General features: G+C 36.0%; 1 protein-coding gene and 1 pseudogene across 37 annotated transcripts in view; both read right to left on the bottom strand.

The window, feature by feature from the left end:
* The window catches only part of SOX6 (SRY-box transcription factor 6), a 658,308-nt gene that overhangs the window by 514,669 nt on the left and 130,897 nt on the right, over nt 1-12,742 (bottom strand). For all 37 annotated transcript variants that reach the window (XM_045370379.3, XM_074014189.1, XM_074014211.1 and 34 more), the window contains one exon: nt 3,587-3,660. The gene's annotated coding sequence lies outside the window, so the exon portion shown is untranslated. The remainder of the gene's footprint in view (nt 1-3,586; nt 3,661-12,742) is intronic.
* LOC102133823 (aldo-keto reductase family 1 member B1 pseudogene) lies at nt 10,639-11,952 on the bottom strand (annotated as a pseudogene).

Genomic DNA, 12,742 nt, shown 5'->3' with positions numbered 1-12,742 from the left:
GCTGGTATTAAATAAATTTTCAATAGCTCTGCTTAAATACAGAATCATTTAAACTCTAATTTATAACATTACTTACTTCAAATAATTTCCTAGGAGTATATTCTTTAAAACCCGCTTATAGCAGTAAACTAACAAAGAAAGTTTCCTGTGTCTTTGCTGTTATCAAATGTAAAAAAGCCCCTTAAACACCAACAGTTTACAACAATGTACACATACACATATATTTTAAATGCAAGTTACTTAAATATAGGTTTACATACACACAGACATTTTTAATACCTGCCACACACTCTGCACCACTTCTATATAATATATATTGATTAATTTCAAATACTTTAATAGATCTTTAAAGTTCATTCAATTTTTTCTTGAAATTTGTCTTCTTTACTTATGAAAAGTACCTTTGTTCTCCAAAATATTATTTAAAATATAATGGTGTTTTGTGGATGGGGAAGAGCAGTATGCCTTAGTATAGGCATGGCTTGAAGATATTGCAGGTTTGGGCCAGACCACTGCAATAAAGCAAATATTGTGATAAAGCAAATCATGCAAACATTTTGGTTTCCCAGTGCGTATAAGTTATGTTGACACTATACTGTACTCTGGTAAGTGTACAATGGCATGATGTCTAAGAAACAATGTATATACCTTAATTAAAAATACTTTATTGCTAAAAAATCATAATGATCATTTGAGCCTTCAGTGAGATGTAATCTTTTTGATGGGTGGAGGCTCTTGTTTTGATGTTGATGGCTGCTGACTTGTCAGGGTGGTAGTTGCTAAAGGTTGGGGTGGCTGTGGCAATTTCTCTTTTTTAGTTTTGTTTTGTTTTATTTTTTCAAGACGGAGTCTTGCTCTGTCGCCCAGGTTGGAGTGCAGTGGCACGATCTCGGCTCACTGCAACCTCCACCTCCTGGGTTCAAGCAATTTTTCTGCCTCAGCCTCCCGAGTAGCTGGGACTACAGGTGCACACCACCACACCCGGCTATTTTTTGTGTTTTTAGTAGAGACGGAGTTTCACCACGTTGGCCAGGCTGGCCTCAAACTCCTGACCTCGTGATGCGACTGTGGCAATTTCTTAAAATAAGTCAACAAAGTTTGCCTCATTGACTCTTCCTTTACAAAATATTTTTCTGTAGTATACACTGCTGTTTGATAGCATTTTACCCACAGCAGAACATCATTCAAAGTTGAGTCAATACTCTAAAACTCTGCTGCTGCTTTATCAACTACATTTATGTAATATTCTAAATCCTTTGCTATCATTTAAACAATGTTTACAGCATCTTTCACCAGGGCAGATTCCATCTGAAGAAACTACTTTCTTTGTTCATTTAGAAGAAGCAACTCCTCGTCTGTTAAAGTTGTATCATGAGACTGCAGCAATTCAGTCACATCTTTAGGCTCCACTTCTAATTCTACTTCTAATTCCACTTCTCTTGCTATTCTACCACATCTGCAGTTACCTCTTCCAATGAAGTCTTGATCCCTTCAAAGTCATCCATAAGGGTTGAAATAAATTTCTTTCAAATTCCTCTTAATATTGCTATTTTTACTTACTCCCATGAATCACAAACATTCTTAATGGTATCTAGAATGGTGACTCCTTCCTATAAAGTTTTCAATTTACGTTGCTCAGATCCATTAGCAGAATTACTATGTATGGCAACCACAGCCTTACAAAATGTGCTTCTGAAATAATAAGACTTGAAAGTTGAAATTACTCCTTGACCATGGCCTACAGAATGGATGCTGAGTTAGCAGGCATGAAAACAACAATAATCTCCATGTACATCTCCATCTGAGCTCTTGATGGCTAGGTGCATTGTCAATGAGTAATAACATCTCTAAAGGAATCTTTTTTCCTGAGTAGTAGGTCTCAACGGTGGGCTTAAAAGACTCAGTAAACCATGCTATAAACAAGTGTGCTGTCACTCAGGCTTCCTTATTCCATTTATAGAGCACAGGCAGAGTTAATTCCTAAAGGCCCTAAGATTTTCAGAATGGTAAATAAGCATTGGCTTCAACTTAAATTCACCAGCCGCATTAGCCTCTAACAAAAGTATCCACCTGTCCTTGGAAGCCAGGCACTGACTTTCCTTTCTGGCTATCAAAGTCCTAGATAGCATCTTCTTCCCACATAAGGCTATTTGATCTACATTGAAAGTCTGTGGTTTGATGTAGTCACCTTCCTCAATGGTCTTACCTAGATCTTCTGGATAACTTGCTGCAGCTTCTCCATCAGCACTTGCTGTGTCACATTTACTTTTATGTTATGGAGACTGCTATTTTCCTTAAATCCTGTGAACCAATCTCTGCTAGCTTCAAACTTTCTTCTGAAGCTTCCTCCCTTCTCTCAGCCTTCACAAAAATTGAAGAGAGTTAAGACCTTACTCTGGATTATGCTTTGGTTTAAGGGAATGTTGTGGCTCATTTGGTCTTCTATCCAGACCACTCGAACTTTCTCCATATCAGCAATGAGGCTATTTTGCTTTCTTATCATTCATAATTCACTGGAGTAGCACTTTGCATTTCCTTCAAGAACTTTCCCTTTGAATTCACAACTTGGCTAACTGGTACAAGAGGCCTAGCTTTTGACCTGTCTCAGCTTTCAACATGCTTTTCTCACAAAGTTGAGTCATTTGTAACTGTTGATTTAATGTGATTCTTTAATGTGCTGCTCTTCCTTTCACTTGAACACTTAGAGGTCATTGTAGGGTTATTAACTGGCCCAATCTCAATATTGTTGTGCCTCAGAGAATAGGGTGGCTCAATGAGAAGGAGAGGGATAGAAGAACAGCCAGTTGGTGGAACAATCAGAATACACACAATACACACAAGTTCACCACCTTATATGGGCTTGTTTGGTGGGGCCCCATAATAATTACAATAGTAACATCAAGATCACTAATTACAGATCATCATAATAGACATAATAATAATGAGACAGTTTGAAATATTGTGAGAATTATGAAAATGTAACAGAGAGACATGAAGTGAGCACATGCTGTTGGAAAAACGGTGCCAATAGACTTGCTCAATGCAGGGTTGCCATACACCTCTAATTTGTTTTTTAAAAAATCTGCAAAGCACAATAAAACAAAGTGCAATAAAACGAGGTATACCTGTACATTATCTCCTCATGTGCTAACAGCTCTTTGAATTCTATACTGTCTCACATACTTTCTATGGGCACAGGCACATAGCACTTTTCAAGTACAGCCAACCAGAAGACTAGCAGAAGTTATCAGTGTAAATTATTCATGTGTATATAGACTAGACTCTTTAAGATAACTCATTCCTACAATTGAGCCCTATTCTCAAAAAGTAAGATATTTATTCTTTAAGCTTATTATAATGGGCCCTGCATTGTGTTACTTCACTGGAAATTACAATAAATTGAGGCTTTTTTACCAGCTGGTACTTTTTTGTATGCTCCTCCCAAGAAAACACTTATCAAAAAATAATAATTACAAAACAATCGCAAAAAAACTAATAAAAATCACACATACTAGGAGTTAAGAACTTGTTTACAAACTGTGACTGTTTCATTGCACAATGAGAAAAGTAATAAACCAATACTTACAAATATGCACAAAAAATATCAGCCCCAGCACCCAGAAATCACTGGTAAATTGCCTTTGAACTCATGAAAGTGACCTGAAAATTTAATAGAAAATGAAATTAAAAAGGGTAAGTAAATTGCATTTATATGCTTTATGAAAGAAGTATACATTCTGGCTACAAATCATATGATTTTTAACTCATGTAGTTATCCCCATCTACTCTAATAACTTTTTCCAAAATGACAATGCCAAAAGAAACAATTATTTCATTGTTCTACATCTAAGAATGCCAGATCTCCATCCAATATTGCTCTTTAAAAAAAAAAATCGGTAATAAAGTAGGTGTTAAAAGTACAAATAAGTAAGAATAAAAGGGAAAAATTTTTAAGAGAAAGAAAGAAAAAAATAGGCTTATAATTTATATTTGAAAAACATTTAATATATGTCTGCAAGTTGAAATGAATTAGCTTCACAGAGAATATCTTAAATGTGTCTGACAGGAATATCTTGTAGGTAGAATTAATAAGAAAGAATGAAGTGTTTGTTCTACCTAGGTGTGGAACCCATAAGATGCTTAGGCTATTATATATGATGCATTCTGTAGAAGCCATAATTCAATTCAAAATTCTTTTGCTCACATATACTTTATTCTCACTGAAGAGGTAACAGATGCAACTCAAACACACAGAGCTAGCCTTATACAAATTTTTAACATACAAAGAGTCATTTTATGCCTCTAAATGCCTATGATTTCCTCTATCCAGGACCCCCATGCATTAGAAGGTAGTTTGGTAGTTTATTTTTATTGTTTGGTCTAAATACAGCATATTTTTAGCTCCATTAAAACAAAGAAACTTTGTTACAGAGGCTGTATTCTTTCAAAAATGTGAGCATGGCTATGAGTAGTAGTCATCAAAAAATAATAATAGAGCTTGGGTTCCTAATTTAGGTCAGGAACTTTCCTAGGCTCTAGGGACTGGTTTGATTCAATCTGCAGTTTTTAAATATAGCCAGCAAATATCTAGGTTAGTTACAGCTAACTAGATTTAAATAAAATCCTTCTGAAAAACAATGGATCTTGATCAACATCATTTGTAGGAACCACTGCACCCAACTTTGCAATTATAGCACAAATGACCTTAACAGATTAGGTATAGGCATCTGAAATTAAGATGAAATATGAAATAAATATCTAACTCAGCCCTCTCCAACCCCTAAAATATGCTTTACCTAAATGATCAGGTAATTTATTCTATTTTCTAATCAAGATTGATAGATAATAGAGCCAGGTGCAGTGGCTCACACCTGTAATCCCAATACTTTAGGAGGCTGAGGCAAGTGGTTTGCTTGAGTCCAGGAGTTCAAGACCAGCCTAGGCAACATGGTGAGACCCCATCTCTAAAAAAATTGTTTTAATTTTTTTAAAGATTAATAGATGACAAAGGTGTGGGCATTTGAACAGCTTTAAGCATCAACAGCTAATATACCCATTAGACTTCTTCACTAGACCTTCTTGTCCTTGTAGGAAATGGTGCCTCAGGGCTTCCCTACTCTAGTTTCACCAGTTTCCAGCAATTCTGTAATGCCTATTTCCACAGTGCAAGAAGTACAGGACAGTCTGGCCAGGGGGATGTAGCTCTGTTATTAATTTTTGGCATTATACCCTTTTCTTCCTCATTGCTTCTGCTGTTTAGGGATCTGGAAGAGTAATTTTATCTGGGACACCAGACAAGCCTACCTGGACACACTGTGTATATTATCCAAAACCATCAAAGAGTACTGGTTCTGATTCAAACCATCCTCACATGCCATCCCCTGCTGAATTATAAATTATAATTTCTTTATAAAGAAGTTACCCACTAAATAAATTTTATAGCAAAATGCTGTATATCCAAAAGTCTAAATTCTAGAAGAATCCAAAAGAAGTTTTAGTACTTATACATTTTAAAATACCACACCTTGCTTTTCTGGCAAATACTTTTTTAAAAGCATTAATTGGAATTATGCAAGATACATGATACATACTATCCCTTCACTTCCACATAAAGGATGGGGAGCTAAAAGAAAATGCGACCAGAAAATATTGCGGTTAGGGTAGATTTAATTTTTTAATCAATGAGCTATCTTGAATTAAGATCTCTAACTCTAGAAATATTTTTAATTTTGGAACAAGTCAGATTCCAGACATTTAAAACAAATAATATTTTCACATACACCAATACAAAGTCAATAAATCTTATTCATCATATCAGTGCAGTCCTGCTACATATGTTTAAAGCAACTGTGAATCTCATTATCAACTGATTTGCACTATTGGTGAAGTTTAGAGCAAAGAATTTAAAAAAAATAAGTTCCTATGGTCAAAGAGTTCATTACTACATAATTTTTAAAATGACTTTAATGCATACTTCTGCAGGCAGATAACTGAAAGCTAAACAAGCAACATTTTATGAGGGGCAAAGAGTTAAGAATAATACACACACAATTGAAATAGGTACTTTTTTAAGAACTAGGAAAGTTTATCTTAAAAAGACATTTCCAAAAATAAAAGCAGTCACTATGGTCCTGAGGGCAGCACAAATGTGAAAAGATAGAGAAGGAAATGCCAGAGCAAATCATTATGTGTTCTGGAAAATCTCAATCTGTTTGGTAAAACGAATCCTCAGAACACGTAATCACCCATGGATTGTTCCAGTTCTCTATTTGCTCATTTATACATTCAGCAGAGAGTGATCATGGGTTAAAGATCACACTGGACAGTAAGAACACAAAAATTTTAAATTAAAAAAAAAAAAAGGCCTTTCCCATCAAGGATTTCAAACAATCAATAATCTGAGCTGGGTCACAGTCTATTACACATCTGACCATGGTGGTAATTTGCTCCATAATATTTAGTCAGCAAGTCTTTAACATATTCTTAATGTACTAAATAAAAAATGCATTACTATATATACTTCAATATAATAATGCACAAGGGGCCAAGCGCAGTGGCTCATGCCTGTAATCCCAACACTTTGGGAGGCCGAGGCAGGCAGATCACTTGAGGCCAGGAGTTTGATACCAACCTGGTCAACATGGCAAAACCCTGTTTCTACTAAAAATACAAAAATTAGCCAGGCGTGGTGGTGCACACCTGTAATCCCAGCTACTCAGGAGACTGAGACATGAGAATCACTTGAACCTGGGAGGCGGAGGTTGCAGTGAGCCGAGATTGCATTACTGCACTCCAACCTGGGTGACAGAGCGAGACTCTGTCTCAAAAAAAAAAAAAAAAAAACAAGGGATACAAAGAAGAAGTGTACAAATGAATAAATGCAAATGTCCAATAATATGAAAATGTGTATAATCTCCCAAATAGCCAAATAAACGTAAATAAAATATTTTCTCTCATAATATTGGCAAAACATTTTATAAACTGGACAAAAACTGGTATTGGTGAGAGTGTGGAAAAATAAGCACTTTCATGTACTATTGATGGGATTATAAATGTATGACTTTTCTGAATGGCAATTTTATAATAAGTTTTAAAACTTTTACTGTCCATATCCTTTGAGATTTCAACATTACTTTCAAAAATTATCTTAAGGAGCTCATTATAAATATGATAAAAGATACACACATTTAATATGTATGTTTACTACAGTTTTTTATAATAGCCAGAATTAGGAATTGATTGAATAAGTAAATTGTGCTAAAAACATATAACCCTACCCTGTAATTATTAAAAATCATTATATAAATCTATATTTATTGACAAAAAAGATTGCCACAATACATTGTTGAATAAAAAATGTGTATAATAAAAGCCCACCAATTTATAGAATATCAAATATTTATGTGAAAATCAAATATATATGCATGTATAAGTTTCACAAAATATAATTTAACAAAAATATTAACATTGGGCAGGGTGCCATAGGTTATTTTTACTTTCTTACTCTTATGGTTTGATATTATTTAGATTTTTTATACTTAGCATGTCTAATGTGTGCCAAAATGAGGAAGCTATTTCTAAATCCAGTACATCACTTAGAGATTCAAAAGAAATCACCCAGATCTAGGATAACTTGCTATTAGTCTGGGGGCAAAAGCCAAATATTAATATTAGTTTTAAAAACCCTCAAAATTACAGGGCAACTTCAAATGAGTGTCTTAACATCAAATGAAGAAACCATAAACATTTTCACAAAAGCTTGTCCCACTCTACCAAAAATAGGTAATAGATCAAAGGTAAATAGCAAATAAAAACATTGCCACCCCCCTGTATAATTAGACTTTAAAAGCTTTCAAGCTACATTTTTAAATCCTGCCTGAAGCCTGTCTTTAAGCCAAACCCACTTATGTTTTTAGTAACCCCCCTCCCCTTACCTTCTTTTTATTATTTGAGTTAGCAAGAAAGTTCAAGTATCAAATGGGTGGTTGTACTAAATGACCTTACAGCCCTGAGATTCAGTGATTCTGAGGTATTATTTAAAGTACTAAAGTGCTTCCAAAACACCTGTAACAAATTTTGTCTGCTTTTATATTAAATTGTAGCATTGCATGATTAAAACTGAAGTCAAGAATTAAATAATGTTTTAAATTTATTGATGCATTGATTTTACTAATATTATACATAGTGAGCCACTGAATTAAAACAACTGTCTTCAAAGCATTGATTCTCTCAACTAACTTTTAGGAAAATATCAATGCCTGGTCTTTCATATATCAAAATTAAAATTACACATTAAAAATATCCTGTATGCAAATTGAAGTGGGTTTTCCAGGAGATGTGATTGTTGCATTAAAACTATTGCTATTTCCTCCAAAGCTCCATCAATTTAAAAATTTCAATTCTTCACTGTTATTATCACTTTTTTTGCTTACGGCTTTACTAGATTAAACCCATGTTTCTTGAACTACATAATGCTTAGTTTTCTTTTTCCTTAATAATCATATTAAATTATGCAGAATTTGAATTAACTATAAATAATAAAATGTAAAATTTGACTTTCAGTAGAACTGACATTAAGCTAATGTCCAGTATTTTTTTTAAATGGAGATGTTAATAATTAAAAACATCACAATACTGAATAGAAAATTGTGTCTCCTAATGCAAAAGGTTAGAGTATTTGTGAGGTATCAAGGAAGACAATTTAAGATGCTACCTAGTCCACCACTCTGCTGTTCTGGAAGAACTTGCTTCCTTAAAGAAATAGGAATTTCACCTATTCTTAAAGATCTCCAAAGGTAGTTATTATTGAAGCCACCTCATAATAGCTTATTCATGTATTCTATGTTGCTCAACCTATATCTCTTCAATATTATTTTGGTATTGAGGGCCACCACTTAGAAGGGACATTGGCAAAGCATTCAGAGGAGAATGGCTGGGAAACTTTATGGAAACCATGTTACAATAGAATGGTTGCATGTTCAATGATGGTGGTTGGAATGAACTTGGAGATCATGGAGTCCAGTGGTTATCAAACTCTTAGGTCTCAGGACTCCCTTACAGTCCTAAAAAGTATTGAGGGTCCCAAAGAGCTATTGTTACATTTATCAATACTTAGTATATTAGAAATTAAACTTTAAATATTTTAAATATTTTAAATAACAATAATGAAACTATTACATAGTATTATAAAATATTTTGTGAAATATAAGCATAATTTCCAAAATAAAAAAAAGAGAGAGAAAACTAGCATTGCTTTACATTTTTGCAAATCTCTTAAATGTCCGGTTTAGAAAAAGACAGCTAGATTATCACAGGTGCTACTGCATTCAATCTGTTGTGATATGTTGGTTTGGTGGAAGTACATGAAAAGTATCCATTTTCACACAGATAGAAAGAGGCAGAATGTTTTAATAGCCTTTTCAAATAATTGTGGCTATTCTTTTACATTACATCAAAATTTGACAAGTAATCATTTCTCAAAGGTTAATTGCAATATGGAATCTAAAACTTGAATATCAATAAACTTTTTGTATTCCATTACTCTAAAATCAAATCACCTTTAAATGGATCTTTTAGCTATACCTGACTTTGTAACACCATACATTACTTCGTTTGAGAAATATTGGCTCACTGAGTTTAAAACATTGACATGTTCTATTATGCAATATTGTTAAAACCACATTTCTTAATATCACCACCCAATCTTATCAGAAAGGTTTTTAAGTATTGGGAAGCAATCATGATTGTGGTGGTGGGTAAAAGCTTTCCAAACTACTCATTTGCTCTTGGAAGCTCAAATTTTATTGACAAAAAAGTGTCACTTGCTTTCCTCAAAATAGGCAGGCTCACTTTGTTCATTTTTGAGAATATGTCTGCCAGGTTTTTAAGTCTAAATAACCATTGTGTGTTTGTTAGTTGTTCTTTCAAGTAAAATATGGTGTTCTTTGAAAAAAGTAGTTAGTTCAACTCAATTACAAGTGATTTTCCTCAAGATAACCATCATACTTGGGTATGTAGTGTAAGTGCCTTATACATACTTCCCATTTCAGCACAGAGAGTATTAAAGAAGGGTCAAGAGTTAATAAAATTAATAATTTTACTGTTTCATCTACAATGCTCTTAAGTGAAACTGGCTTTTTGTTTGTTTGTTTTCATGAGTGGTAATAATAAAGAATTCAATGACTACTAACATAATTTGGTGCCACTGTCTTAATGTGTGCTAAGGCACCAGCAGTTTTAATGCAAAATTGCTCTGCATACTCAGTGCAAATGTCAATACAGTGAAAAAGGCAACTAGCAATTTCCCATTATGATGAAAATAGTTTTGACAACACGCCCTCTGAAAGGGACTCAGGGATCCCCTGTGTCCACAGGCCACATTTTGATAACTGCTGATCTACTCGGATACTCCATTTTGCAGCCAAGGAAATTACCTTAGTTTTTTCAAGCATACAGTAAGAGGCAATGATACCTAGCACAGCAAATATAATATAGTAAATGCTGATCAAAATTAGTTTCTTTTTCCTCCTTCCCAAAGAAAGAACAATACTTGTGGCTGGAAATTACAAAGTGGTAGGTTGTAGTTCAGTCCAAGATAAACCTTTTTTTTTTTTTTTTTTTTCAAGCTCACAAAAGCACTTTTTATTTGAGGCAAAGCGAAGTCTTGCTGAAAGGGTTACAGTTCCAAGCAGTCAAAACTCACTGTTACTTGCACTATTTTGACCTGGTAGATTTTGCTTCCCTTTGGTCAGAAAAGGGTATTCAGGTTGTACTTTCCCCAGCAGGGCAAAAAGAAGGGCAAAGCAAACTGGAAGAGACCTCTACTCTACTGACAGGGCTCTTCAGATCCAACATCAAGCTGGACACACCCTTGCTGGCCACTCTACAGTTTGCTGGCCACTCTACAGTTTGCTGTCCCACTGCTGAGTGACACAGGCCATACTACCTTTGCAATGAAAACAAATGAGGCAGGAAACACAGGTATAGGTCACTTAGGGATGAGCAGGCAACCACAGCTTCAAAACTCTTCATGGAAGGGGTAATCCTTGTGGCAGGCACAGCTCACCAAGGCACAGATCCTCCAGTTCCTGTTGTAGCTGAGTGAGGTGGTCACATCCTGGGTGCTCAGTTCAAAGTTAAAGACCTTAACGTTCTCAGCAATGCGTTCTGGTGTCACAGATTTGGGGATCACCACCAAGTTCCTCTGCATGGGGAGCCGGATCAGGACCTGGGCTGTAGTTTTATTGTGCTTGGCTGTGATCGCCTTGATCCTGGGATCCTCCAGGAGGGAAGGGTCCTCGAGCTTGGCCCAGTACCTATAGGGAGAGCCGAGGGGGCTGTAGGCAGTGGCCACAATGCCTTTGGGCTGGCAGTACTGGATTAACTTCTCCCGAGTGAAGTACGGGTGGCACTCAATCTGGTTAACCACAGGCTTATCCTTTAAGTCAGGTTTGTTTAAGATCCTCTCCACCTGGAAATGGTTGAAGTTGGAGATGCCAATAGCTTTCACTAGCCCTTCATCCACCAGCTCTTCCATGGCCACCCATGTGTCCAGAATGTTGGTGTCACTGGGAACCACACTGCCTGATTCATCCTTCCCAGGCTTAAAGCCAGTTGGCCAGTGAATAAGGTAAAGGTCCAGGGGTCCAGCTTCAGGCCACTGAGCGTCTTCTGGCAGGCTCCTTTCACCAGGCGCTTCTCATGGCACATGCACCACAACTTACTGACAACGAAGAGCTCCTTACACTTCACCACCTGCTCCCTGAGCTTCTCCTGAATGGCCACCTCCACCTCATTTTCATTCTGGCACACATGGGCACAGTCAAGGTGGCAGTACCCAATATCGATGGCCACCTTCACAGCCTCAGTCACCTGGCATGGAAGGGGCTTCCAGGTGCCCAGCCCCAGGATGAGCATCCTGGTACCGTTGTTGAGCACGAGGTGGCTGGCCATGGCTGCTGCACTCCCCAGACTCCCACCCAGAACTGTGCCTAGTTCAGTCCAAGATAAATCTTTTAAAGCAATGAAATAAGTTGCCTCATCAAATAGAAGTTGTCAAAGTTGAGACTGCATGACTCTTTACCAAGAATGTTGTAGAAAGAATTCTTACAGAGTTTAAAGTTGTACCAAAACTTAGCTGATTATATAATCACCTAAAAATCTTTTATAAAGTTCAAATTTCTGGGCCCCACTCCAGACTTCCTAAACCAAAATCTCCTTGAGTGGACCAGGAGTTTACATTTTTTTAAAAGCTCTGGAGGTGACTGTTACAGTTGGCCTAGATGGAGACTGGTATTCAGGAACTGCTGTATCAGTTCTCCTCTAAAGTCACTACCACTCTAAGATTCTACAACTTTATACTATCCACACCCACTAGGAAGAATACCTTTACACTTTAATGTAACATACCCTAAGCCTACTTTAATAAATTATATGGTCAGGATCAAGGTATTTCAGGGTGAAGAGAGGAGGAATTATTGTTGCATTTCCTTAGGCCCACCAGTTCACCTCTGCCAACATGTGTAGCTGAATTGTAAATCAGAGATAGGATTGCATAAATTTGACACATTTTTACAACTGCCAACACTTTACTGCTCTCCTGAAAGAATAATTCAATAAGAGCTATATATGAACAAAGTGGTCAGTATAAAACGTGTCTACACAAAAAAAAAAAAAAAAAAAAAATGAGGGCCAGGTGCAGTGATTCACACGTGTTATCCCAGCACTTTGGGAGGTCGAGGTG

Source organism: Macaca fascicularis, chromosome 14 (assembly GCF_037993035.2).
Source record: "Macaca fascicularis isolate 582-1 chromosome 14, T2T-MFA8v1.1".
Lineage (NCBI taxonomy): Eukaryota > Metazoa > Chordata > Mammalia > Primates > Cercopithecidae > Macaca > Macaca fascicularis.
Note: the sequence above shows the minus strand (reverse complement) of the source record. Positions and strands in the feature narration are given on the sequence as shown.